Source organism: Oryx dammah, unplaced genomic scaffold (assembly GCF_014754425.2).
Source record: "Oryx dammah isolate SB20612 unplaced genomic scaffold, SCBI_Odam_1.1 HiC_scaffold_28, whole genome shotgun sequence".
In the NCBI taxonomy this organism is placed as follows: Eukaryota; Metazoa; Chordata; class Mammalia; order Artiodactyla; family Bovidae; genus Oryx; species Oryx dammah.
In genome coordinates, this window is record NW_024070212.1 from 57,238,676 (window position 1) to 57,251,262 (window position 12,587).

Here is a 12,587-nt window from a genome sequence, read left to right on the forward strand (position 1 = left end):
CCGATCCGTGCCTCGCCGGTGGGGGGCGCTCTCCCGTGGGAACAGTCGGGCCGAGCGGAGCCGGGAGAGGCGGAGCAGGGCGGGACGCGGACCCTCCGCCCCCGGGGCCCCGCCCCTCGCTCTGCCAAACTTTGGGTTCCCAGGGAGTCTCAGCGGCCACTGGAGAGGAGGCGCGCCGCCGCCCGCCCGCCCGCCCGCCGCGTCCTCCGCCGCTGCTAGCGCCCGGCCCCGGTCGCCCGTCGCGCTCGGCCCCGAGGGCATGCGGCAGCAGCAGCGGTCCCGGTTCCCGGGCTCGGCGGCGCGGGCGAGCGTGAGCGGTGAGTGGGGCGCGGAGCTCGGGGAGGGTTCCCGGAGCTGCAGCCGGCCGGGCCGCGTGGGGAGGTCGGGGCTCATCTCTGCCGGGCCCAGCCCGCGGCCTTTTTGGGGTGCCTGGCGTCCAGCCCGGACCCCAAACCTATTCCACGTACCTTGGACAGACCTCTTTGGGCGACGTGGAGCACATCTTGCCCTTTCCGCCTTCCCTTTGTCCCGCTAGGAGTGAAAAGCCGTCGGGATGCGGAATCCGCGCTGCGTCCGTCCGTGCTATGAGCTGGTGGGCTGGACGCAGAGGAGCGGAGAGCCAGGCGCAGGTTCCGCTCTGCCTTTGCACAGGTGCCTCTTTTCCAAACTCGATCTTGCAGCCCTCGATGGTAAACTGAGGTTCTCCCGTAGAGCCCACAGAGATAACATTTTCCAGCCATCAACTCCTTCCGGGCTGGCGGTGTGTTAGTTAGGGAACAGTTCGAACCATGCGAGGTATCCAAAGATTTGGGAAATGGTTATTATGAATTCACTAGTAACTCTGTCACAGGCAGTGCTTTGAGAGTAAGTGAAGGTCCTGACGGTCCCCCTCACCATCGGCAGACAAAAGTGCTTTGTTCTGTAGCAGTGTTACTTTATTGCTTTCCTTCAACAAGTTACAACTACCTAAACTTGCTTAGAAATTTCTCAAGCAAGTACTTTGAGGAGTGACTGTGCGTATTGGAAACAGTTTAGTTTTATTAAGGGAATCAGTAAAACTGCCCCCAAAACATGTAGGTCATTTTTAAAGGGCATTTTCCACGAAATGTTACTTATTACTGTCACTGCTGTGCATTTCTCCCCCCTCACTTCTTTGCTGCCCTGGGTATTGCCTGGCTTTGGCATATTATTTTAGAAGTTAAGAGCTTCTTTTAGCTTCTCGCGGTTCCTACTTTTGTAAGTCAGAGAATAAAGTAAACGCCGGTTACAGGCGATCCCTCTCCACCAGTCGGTTACTGTTTCATGCACTGCACAGCATGTCATCAGTGCATAAACTTTTGTATTGCTAAGGAGAGTTATTGGGTTTTCCAGTGAATTACTTATCAGGGGTTGCTAACCCTACTTCTCATGAGGAATTGCATCCAATTTTGTGTGTTCTGATCCAGTGAATAGAATTTTCCTTTTTTTGAACAGAAAGGATACAGTTAGAAACACACCACCTCTGCTCTATTAACTCCATGCTTGTCCAAACAAAGTGGGCTGTTCTAAAAAAGACCAGCAAGCAACCCCTGCCAGTGAGGTTTCTATACTTGAGATAAGCTTCTGGAGGTGTCTCTTGTACCATGTGACTGTACGTATCATGTGGTGATATTCAGTCATCTGGATATAACATATCATTGTTATGTTAGTATAATACCAAGTGCGTGCATGTGTGTGAACGCATGCTCAGTCATATCCGACTCTTTGCAGCTCCATTGACTGTTGCCTGCCAGGTTCCTCTGTCCGTCCGTGGAATTCTCCAGGCAAGAATACTGGAGTGGGTTGCCATTCCCTTCTCCAGGGGTTCCTCCCAACCCAGGGATCAAAGCCATGTCTCACATCTCCTGCATCGGCAGATGGGTTCTTTAACACCAGCGCTACCTGGGAAGTCCATACAAGTACCAAGTACCTAAAAAAACCAGATTATTTGAACACATTTTTCAGGTTTTCTATTTTTGTCTTTAGAATTCAAAACTTTGTAGCTTTAACTCTAAGTAACACATTTCTAAATCTTACAAATACATAAATAGTAGTTACCAGCCTCTTTATATTATTAGGTCAGGTCTAGTTAAATATCTAGGTTTCCCTGGTAGCTCAGGGGTAGAGTCTGTCTGCCAAAACTGGAGACTTGGGTTTGATCCCTGGGTCAGGAAGAATCCCTGGAGAAGGAAATGGCAACCCACTGGGAAATCCTATGGACAGAGGAGCCTGGTGGGCTACAGTCCATGGGGTCACAAAGAGTTGAATAGGACTTAGTGACTAAAGAACAATTTACATATCTGGATGATTTACAAGATGTTTAATTGAGTAGATCTACGTATGTTTTCTACAAATGAAGACTAAAATGAAAACAGTTCAAAATGGGATAATTTTCCATTTATGTTCATCATAACCTATTTGAAAATCTACATGCTAATCCTCTCTCATTTTTCCAAAACACATAGACACAGAGGAAACTTTGCACATATAGCACCATAGCCAGTTAGCAATCACGGCACACACCCTCAAAGTGGTGCACCCATGCCGGAAGCTGGCTGCCTCTCCCCCAGGTTTTTCATCTTGGAGCAGAAATCCACCATAATCTAAGCCTAGCGTCTGATTTCTTCGGGCTGTGGCTGGGGGAATCATTGTAACTCGAATGGGAATTGCTATAACTCAAATTACCCATTAGCCATTCTCTGTGAAGTATATATTAGTTCAAAATGCTTTCTGGACTGTGATTATACCCAACAGAGTGGTTAAGTCTGATTGCAAGGTTCTAAATGGCAGAGCCCAGGCCCAGGGCGTTATTACTGTGGTGTAAAGAGAAGAGCTGGGCTTTGCAGTCAGACTAGCCTTTGTTCCAGGCCAGGCTTTGCGACTATGAATACTTTGCTTCACCTCTCTAATTTCCTTGTCTGTAAAAATGAAGATTATATCCACCTCCCAAGATGAAAAGAGAAAACACTTAGTGGGGTCTTGATGTACAGGAAGTACTCCTTAAATGTTGGCTGCCCCCTTTCCCTCCTAGATAAACCCTAAAGTATTGACATTTCTGTAAACATGGTGCAAATGTACATTGTATTGGTGAGAGTGCAAAGAGAGATTCCCAAGCCCTGGGTGACTTAGAGATGTTCTTCTCACTTTTCTTACTCATTTTCCTGCTTCCTCGCCATGGCCCTTTTACTCTTCTGTCCATCGTTTCTCCTGAAGGTACTGAGCTGCCCCCTCTCTGACCTCTGTCCCTCATCCTCGATTCTTTCTGTATGTGGAGGAGTCCCCTGGAACCTAGTCCTGCCGTGGCTGGGAAAGGTGGAGGTAAGGGATGCAGAGCTGAGTGAAAGCCCCAAGAGCTGTGCCCTTACAGTGCTGCGTTAGAGAGGCAGTTTGGTGTACAGGGGTCTGAGTTCTAATCCCAGCCACACTTGAGTGAAGTCTTGTGACCTTGAATAAATCGTGTATCATCTTTGAATCAGTTTTCTCATTTGCACAGTGGGGATAATAATTCCTTTTCTGGCTACCTGCATTGGTTGTGTTGGGTCCCGTTAAATCAGGTGTGCAGGAAAGCTTTGTGCTCAGCCAGAGTCACATAACGGAGAAGGCAATGGCACCCCACTCCAGTACTCTTGCCTGGAAAATCCCACGGATGGAGGAGCCTGGTAGGCTGCAGTCCATGGGGTTGCTGAGGGTCAGACGTGACTGAGTGACTTCACTTTCACTTTTCACTTTCATGCATTGGAGAAGGAAATGGCAACCCAATTCAGTGTTCTTGCCTGGAGAATCCCTGGGACGGGGGAGCCTGGTGAGCTGCCGTCTATGGGGTCGCACAGAGTCGGACATGACTGAAGTGACTTAGCAGTAGCAGGGTCACATAAATGTTGGAATTAAAGAGGCAGGGCCTCCAGATATGGGGCAGACAGGCTGTAGGGCTGGGAGGATCTCCACATGGGTGCTGAGTGAACTTGCTGCCTCCTCAAGGAGGAAATCCTGCCAAAGGCTGCGAGATTGCTCTGTGGGAAATATAAGAGGAAGAGAGATTTCAGGACCAAGATTACCTAACATTGTGTGATCGAAGGCTCAGGGCAAAGGTCCAAAGAAGTTTTCATTCCATCTTAGAATTACCTGTGCTGTCTGCTAATCTCAGTTCTTAGTAGATAGAAACATAGAGTTAACTAACCAGCCAGTGAGTCAGAGCAGAGTGGTATTGGTGATCATCAGACATTAAATTGGGGTGCCCACTGCAGATGGTGATTGCAGCTATGAAATTAAAAGACGCTTACTCCTTGGAAGAAAAGTTATGACCAACCTAGATAGTATATTCAAAAGCAGAGACATTACTTTGCTGACTAAGGTCCGTCTACTCAAGGCTATGGTTTTTCCAGTGGTCATGTATGGATGTGAGAGTTGGACTGTGAAGAAGGCTGAGCGCTGAAGAATAGATGCTTTTGAACTGTGGTGTTGGAGAAGACTCTTGAGAGTCCCCTGGACTGCAAGGAGATCCAACCAGTCCATTCTGAAGGAGATCAACCCTGGGATTTTTTTGGAAGGAATGATTCTAAAGCGGAAACTCCAATACTTTGGCCACCTCATGCGAAGAGTTGACTCATTGGAAAAGACTCTGATGCTGGGAAAGATTGAGGGCAGGAGGAGAAGGGGACGACAGAGGATGAGATGGCTGGATGGCATCACAGACTTGATGGACGTGAGTCTGAGTGAACTCCAGGAGTTGGTGATGGACAGGGAGGCCTGGCGTGCTGCGATTCATGGGGTCGCAAAGAGTCAGATATGTCTGAGCAGCTGAACTGAATTGATCCTGCCCCTGGGCTTCCCAGGTAGCACTAGTGGTAAAGGACCAGCCGGCCAATGAGGGAGACAGAAGACATGTGGGTTGATCCCTGGGCCAGGAGGATTGTCTGGAGGAGGGCACGGCAACCCACTCCAGTATTCTCGCCTGGAGAATCCCATGGACAGAAGAACCTGGTGGGCTACAGTCCGTGGGGCCGCAAAGAGTTGGACACTACTGATGCAACTTAGCACGCATGCACAAGCCGTCCTCACTGGCCTGTGCCTACTTGGTAACTTGAATCTCCAAGGCTTACTCTGCAAAGCACTAAACTGACTCAAGGCATTCCCCCTCTTACCCCAAACAATGAAGTTTATTACTTAATTCAGTCTGAAAGGTGTGTGTTTCTCTCTGTCTGACTTGCCTGGTGAGCCAGGATAACAAAGCCCAGTGAAAGGAAAGTCTCACTTCCTGGATTGTACCCCCTCTTTCCTCCCCAGGCTGATGTCTTCATCCTTATTGCTCCTCATCTCCTGGCCTGGCCTCTGTGGCCCCGACCCCTAAGCCTCTTGTCCCATCTGCCTACTGTCTTGAACTTCCCTGCTCCTGTGGACCTTGCCTCTCATCCTCAGATGTGAATTATTCATACAGCCAAGTCTGGGCCAGAATGAGTGTCACTCTGAAAAACAACCTGCCCCACCCCTTCCTAACGATGTTAGTCAGCCCCTGAAATTACTCATCAGCTATCCTGTGTCTTTATTGTTCCCTGGATGTTTGGCTGGAGGACCTACTAGCCGTGGTTGATTCAGCCTTGTGCAGCCTGATATGGTATCATCAAGGTGGCTTGGCAGGTGGGTTGGAGGGCATTTTATCTCCTCCATAAGTGCCACTAGTTTGCCCAAAGGCTCTTCAAACAAATATGCAATCTGAATAAAAGCAGTGTGCTTGCTTTGTAAATGCACCTTTAAGGCAAGTCCCCTGGTCTCCCCTTTCAGTCATGCTGCCTCCAGACCCCTCTTTTTCAGAAAGGCTTGAGCTGTCCCCAGATGGACTCAGAGCATGTAAATCAAAGGTGGGCAGTAGAGTCCATCACAGATGTTCACTTCCCAAAGAGAGCTAGAATCCAATGTTAAGGCTCAGAGCCCTTGTTATCTTCAACTAGTTATTGAAGATCAAAGCAAGACATTGGGTGTAGAACATCCCTGAATAATTTGCCTCCTGCCCTGGTTGATTTCTAATAGGTCAATCCTTTGAATAGGAGCCCTTTCCCTGAACTAAACTGTTACATGGGTCTGGCAAGGAGAAAATAAGTATTATCTTTTTCTATATCCCCATGACATTAGGCAGAGAAGGCAATGGCACCCAACTCCAGTATTCTTGCCTGGAAAATCCCAGGGATGGAGGAGCCTGGTGGCCTGCCATCTGTGGGGTCACACAGTCGGACACGACTGAAGCAACTTAGCAGCAGCAGCAGCAGCATGGCCTTAGGATTAGTCAGGGTTCTCCAAAGAATGGAACCAATGGGATAGCTATTTATAAGAGGATGTTTGTTTTAGGAATTGACTTAGGGTCATGGAGGGTGAGAAGTCACACAGTCTTGCCATCTGCAAGCTGAAGAACCAGCAAAGTAGTGTAATTCAGTCTGAGTCTGAAGGCCTGGGAATAGAAGCTCTGATGTCTGAGGACAGGAGGAGATGTTATCCCAGCTCAGACAACAGGGAATAGTGGCTCTTCTGCCTCCTTTTTGCTGTATTCAGTCTCTCAGCAGACTGGATGATACTCAACCATGTTGCTTAAGGATCATCTTCTTTACTCAGTCAGCAGATCCAAATGCTAATCTCTTCTAGAACCACCCTCACAGCACACTTACTTACCAGCTACCTGGGCATCCCTTAACCCAGTCGAGTTGCACATAACAATAATCCTTGTACCACCAAACCAGGAAGTTGCCATTGTTACAACAGTACCATCCAGTCCACAAAGCCCACCCATATTTCATCAAGAGTCCCCTAGATGTCTCTTTTTTCCTGCCTGATTTGGGATTCATGTTAAATTTGTCATGTTGTTTTCTAGAATAGTTCCTCAGACTTTCCCTTTCCTAAAGCCCTTGCAGTTATACAGGTCTTGCATACAGTAGATGACTCTCAACCTGGGTCTGGTGGGCATTTCTTCCCAACCAGACTTGAGCATATGTTCTTGGCAGGATGCTCTGCTCTTCTCAGCACATCACATCAGAAGGTACACAATATCAGCCTATCCACCACTGGAATTTTGGCCCTAATCACCTGATTTTGTTGGTGTCTGCCACATCTCCCCACCTTCAATTCACCATTTTTCCCTTTGAAACATATTGGTGTTTGTGGAGAGGCGTTTCGAGATTATTCTAATAGCCTGTTCCTCATTAAACCTCTACCTAAAGCCTTATTGGGATTCCCTGATAGCTCAGTTGGTAAGAATCCGCCTGCAATGCAGGAGACCCCAGTTTGATCCTTGGGTCAGGAAGATCCACTGGAGAAGGGATAGGCTACCCACTCCAATATTCTTTGGCTTCCGTTGTGGCTCAGCTTGTAAAGAATCTACCTGCAATGTGGGAGACCTGGGTTCAATCCCTGGACTGGGAAGATCCCCTGGAGAAGAGTAAGACTACCCACTCTAGTATTCTGGCTTGGAGAATTCCATGGACTGTAAAGTCCGTGGGGTTGACAAACAGTCAGACATGACTTTTTATTCTTCCCTGCCAATTTCTGCCTGAATCAGCTACCTCTCTGAAGGTTGCCAAATGGTGATTCTTTAGTTCCTTCAGTCTTTCCACATTTGTTAGTTGGCATTCTATTATAAGGAAGAACTTTCTTTCTCCTTCATGCATTTACTCATTATATTAGGACGTATTCATGGATTCCTTTTGAATACAATGTGTTGAGATCTCTTACTATCATTATGTATTTTGATGCTCAAATTGTTCTCAGTTTGACCAGTTGAGAGTTCCTCTGAACTGACTCCTTTGTCCTTTTGGCATCCTTATCATTCACTGAGCATTTTAAAGTTTTCTGTCATCATGAGATAGCCCAGGCTTATCTTGTACTTTCCCTGACCTGGTTAGTCATCACTTTTGGTAGAGAATAGTATTTAGAAAACAAGATATGGAAGGTTGGTGTGCCCGTTGTTACTGGGGTATTGTTGCTTTAGATCTCTCAGAGGACAAAACTAGGAAATATATGTATATATACATATACATTTATATATTATCTACATAAGGCCATAAAATCATGAGTTTATACTGCTGCTGCTGCTGCTAAGTCGCTTCAGTCGTGTCTGACTCTGTGCGACCCCATAGACGGGGCTCACTGTCTCTGGGATTCTCCAGGCAAGAACACTGGAGTGGGTTGCCATTTCCTTCTCCAGTGCATGAAAGTGAAAAGCGAAAGTGAAGTCGCTCAGTCGTGCCCAACTCTTAGCGACCCCATGGACTGTAGCCCACCAGGCTCCTCCATCCATGGGATTTTCCAGGCAAGAGTGCTGGAGTGGGGTGCCATTGCCTTCTCCAGAGTTCATACTAAGACCTCCAATTCCAATCCAACACCCAAGGATCTTTCTAGTCTTACCTGTTTATATATTTCTACATATCATCTCTGGCAGTTAGAAACTTGACTCCCATTACCTTCAGTATTTTTACTTATTTGTTCAAAGTAGCTCATCTCTCAGTCACAAAGGCCATCCTGCTTCCCCTGCATCCACCTCTCTTCCCACTGCTGCCTGTCTTTGACTGCCAGGCCTGTTAGCTCAGGCATGTGTGCAGCTTTACTATCAGCCTCCAATCCCTCCAGCTCCCTATGTGGTTCCCCAGCTATAGCCCATTCTTCCTTGCAACTCCCCAGATTCCCTTTCATCATAACTGCATTCTCAGCCACCTGCTGGCCCATCAGTTCTGGGGAGGGAAGAAAGGAAAAGGCAGAGGAAGACAGAAGATGGGAATGATAGAAAGCAAAAAGAGAAATAGTATATACATTTTTTAAAGTTTCCATGAGTTGATACTAGGTCATCACTAGCCTTTCTTAGTTAAGTTCTAGTCTAACTTTTCTGTAGTCAGATAATTGATGTCTGTGGCCTAGTTCAGCTGGTAAACTCTGTTGAGTTGATGGGGAAGGTAAAATTCCTTAGGAGAAACTGTTTCTTAAATTGTATCATTCAACATGTTAGAAGTAAACTGGGTTGCTTGCTCTCCTGAGTTTTCTCTGAAGCAGGCAAACTAACTAATCGTTGCTATTTTCTATCTTGTATTTAGAGTTTTAGCCACTAATTTTCATTTGATAATGGATTTTCCCCATAAACTCTTGTCAAAAATTCCAAATAGAGATACATTTACAAATTTTTATTGACATTTACCACAATCATATTATATTACTCTAGAATCACTAAATGTTTGCAGAAGGCATTAATGTCATTATGGAGAACAAATCTGCATATTTTATTTCTCCTGGGGTTAGGGGATTAACTACTGAAAAAAAGAGGCTCCAGTGGTCAGTGTGATGAAAAGAGCCCTGGACTCAAAGGATGAGAGCTGGTCAGTGAATCAGTGTCTCCTAGTTTTGCTTTTCTCCTCTGTGAGAGGGAGAAAGCTATACTGCTCATCTCACCATGGGCTCAGTGGGAAAAGAGACATGAACTACCTTGAAAGCTGCTCACTGGTCTTTTAATGAATATATTTTGATGGGTTACTCCAAGATCCAAAGTGGTAGAGGAAGTGTAGTAAAATTATTAGAAGATTAAAGATTGGGTTTAATTTTATCAGGTGAAGATTAAACACCCAGCTGGCTAAACTCCATTTGTACTTTTTCTCTGGAGCTGCGTGTTTCCAGCTGGTAGTGGGAAACACCAGTTAGTGACCCTGGACAGGGTGGTAGAGGGGAGACGTCTTGAGGTTGTAGTGCCAGTGACCCACCCAGCCTGAGGGAGGGATTTCCTCCTTTGATCTTCCCTCCCTGGTAGTCTCTCTTGGGATCCCCCGTTCCCCACCTGTTGGGAACAGACTTGCCCTGTTGCTTTACTGGACTTGTCTGACTCCTCTGGACCTGGAAGTGGGTTGAGAACTTTACACTGGCTGTTTCATTCACTTTGTCCCAATAACCCGATAACCTGACAAGTTAGTCTTGTCTCACTTTCATAACAGAGAAAATTGAGGCTCAAAGAGGATAAGTAACTGTCCTCATGTGTGCGTGCTCAGTTGTATCCACCTCTCTGTGATCCCATGGACTGCAGCCCACTAGGCTCCTCTGTCCATGGGATTTCCCAGGCAAGAATACTGGAGTGGGTTGCCATTCCTTCTGCAGGGGATCTTCCTGACTCAGGGGTGGAAACCACGGTCTAGTGCCACCTGGGAAGCCCAACTGTCCTCAGGCCCCACTGACAATAACAATACAGCCTCTGTGTCAGAAACTATTCTGAATGCCTCATTAAATCTCCCAGTAGTCTTAGGGAGAGCGTACTGTTGTTATCCCCATTTTATAGATGACAAAATTAGGGCACAGAGAGGTTAAACCTGGTAAGCAAGGCTTTGGGTTTACCTGTTGGCTCAGTGGTAAAGAATCTGCCCACCAGTGCAGGAGACACAGGTTGGATCCCTGGGTCAGAAAGATCCCCTGGAAGCAAATGGCAACCCACTCCAGTGTTCCTACCTGGGAAATCCCATAGACAGAGGAGACTGTCAGGCTATAGTCCATGGGGTCACAAAGAGTCTGATACAGCTGAGCAACTAAACAACAACAACAAAAGCAAGGCTTTACGTTCAGGCCAGTTATCACCAGAGGCCATGCTCTTTTTGGTCTTGTGATATCCAGTTTCCCCAGCACCATTTGTTGAAGAGACTGTCTTTTCTCCATTGCATATTCTTGACACCCTTGCCAAAGATCAGTTGATCCTATATACATGAATTTATCCCTAGGCTCTCTATTCTGTTCCATTTGTCTATGTGTGTCAGTCACTCAGTCGTGTCCGACTTTGTGACCCCATGGACTGTAGCATACCAGGATCCTCTCTGCATGGAATTCTCCAGGCAAGATTACTGCAGCAGATAGCCATTGCTTTCTCTAGGGGATCTTCCTGACCCAGGGATCAAACCCAGGTCCCCCACATTGCAGGCAAATTTTTTACCATCTGAGCCACCAGTGAAGCCTCCATTTGTCTATATGTCTGTCTTTATGTCATAGTTTTTCTGATCACTGTAACTTTGTATTGCTTTGTAGTATGTTTTGAAACCAGAAAATATGAGGATTCCGTATTTGTTCTTTCTCAAGATTGTATTGGCTATTTGGAATCCTTTGTGTTTTCACATGAATTGTAAGAGTTTTTTCTATTTCTGTAAAAAAAAAAAAGTACCACTGAGATTTTGATAGCAATTGCTCTAAATTTGTTGTGTAGGCATCTTAACAATCAGTTCATTTAAGTTCAGTTCAGTTGCTCAGTTGTGTCCAACTCTTTCTGATCCCATGGACCTTAGCATGCCACGCCTCCCTGTCCATCACAACTCCTGGAATTTATTCAAACTCATGTCCATTGAGTTGGTGATGCCATCCAATCATCTCATCCTCTGTGACCCCTTCTCCTCCTGCCTTCAATCTTTCCCAGCATCAGTCTTTTCCGATGAGTTGGCTCTTTGCATCAGGTGGCCAAAGTATTGGAGCTTCAGCTTCGGCATCAGTCCTACCAATGAGTATTCAGGACTGATTTCTTTTAGGATGGACTGGTTGGATCTCCTTGTAGTCCAAGGGACTCTCAAGAGTCTTCTCCAACACCACAGTTCAAAAGTATCAGTTCTTCAGCACTCAGCTTTCTTTATAGTCCAACTCTCACATCCATACATGACTACTGCAAAAACCATATTTTTGACTAGACAGACTTTTGTTGGCAAAGTAATGTCTCTGCTTTTTAATATGCTGTCTAGGTTGGCCATAGCTTTTCTTCCAGTGAGCAAGCGTCTTTTAATTTCATGGCTGCAGTCACTATCTGCAGTGATTTTGGAGCCCAAGAAAGTAAAGTCTCTCACTGTTTCCATCTTTTCGCCATCTATTTGCCATGAAGTGATGGGACCAGATGCCATGATCTTAGTTTTCTGAATGTTGAGTTTTAAGCCAGCTTTTTCACTCTCCTCTTTCACTTTCATCAAGAGACTCTGTAGTTCTTCACTTTGTGCCATAATATCTTAACAATATTAAGTTCTAATCCATGAGCACAGCATGTCTTTCCATTTACTTATGTCTTCTTCAGGTTCTTCCACCACTGTTTTATGGTTTTGAATATACAAATATTTTGCTTCCTTGGTTATATTAATTCTTAAGTATTTTATTCATTATAGTGCTATTGTGAATCAGACTGTTTTCTTAATTTCATTTTCAGTTTGTTTGTTGTTTGTTTGGAAATGCAGCTGATTTTTGTATGTAGATTTTGTGTCCTGCAACTTTACTGAATCTATCCATTAGTTCTAACAGGCTTTTTTTTAAATGTGTGTGGGATCTTTAGGGTTTTCTACATATGAGATCATGTCATCTGCAGACATATAAGTTTATACCTTCCTTTCTGATGTGAATACCTTTTATGTCGTCATCTTGTTTGATTCTGGCAAGAACTGAGATACTTTATTGAACAGAAGTGGCCAGAATGAGTATCTTTGCCTTGTCCCTCCTGATCTTAAAGGAAGAACTTTTAGTTTCTCACTGTTGAGTATGATGTTCATTGTCGGGGCCTTGCTCTTTAACCACTCTGCTCACCTGCTTTACTATTAGTACTTGAACCC

At 45.8% G+C, this 12,587-nt stretch overlaps 1 protein-coding gene across 1 annotated transcript in view; it reads left to right on the forward strand.

Annotated features, from left to right (window-relative positions):
• Positions 1 to 222: 222 nt before the first annotated feature.
• LPAR3 (lysophosphatidic acid receptor 3) overlaps positions 223 to 12,587 on the forward strand; it is an 84,103-nt gene continuing 71,738 nt past the window's right edge. The window contains exon 1 of the mRNA XM_040232430.1: positions 223 to 317. The gene's annotated coding sequence lies outside the window, so the exon portion shown is untranslated. The remainder of the gene's footprint in view (positions 318 to 12,587) is intronic.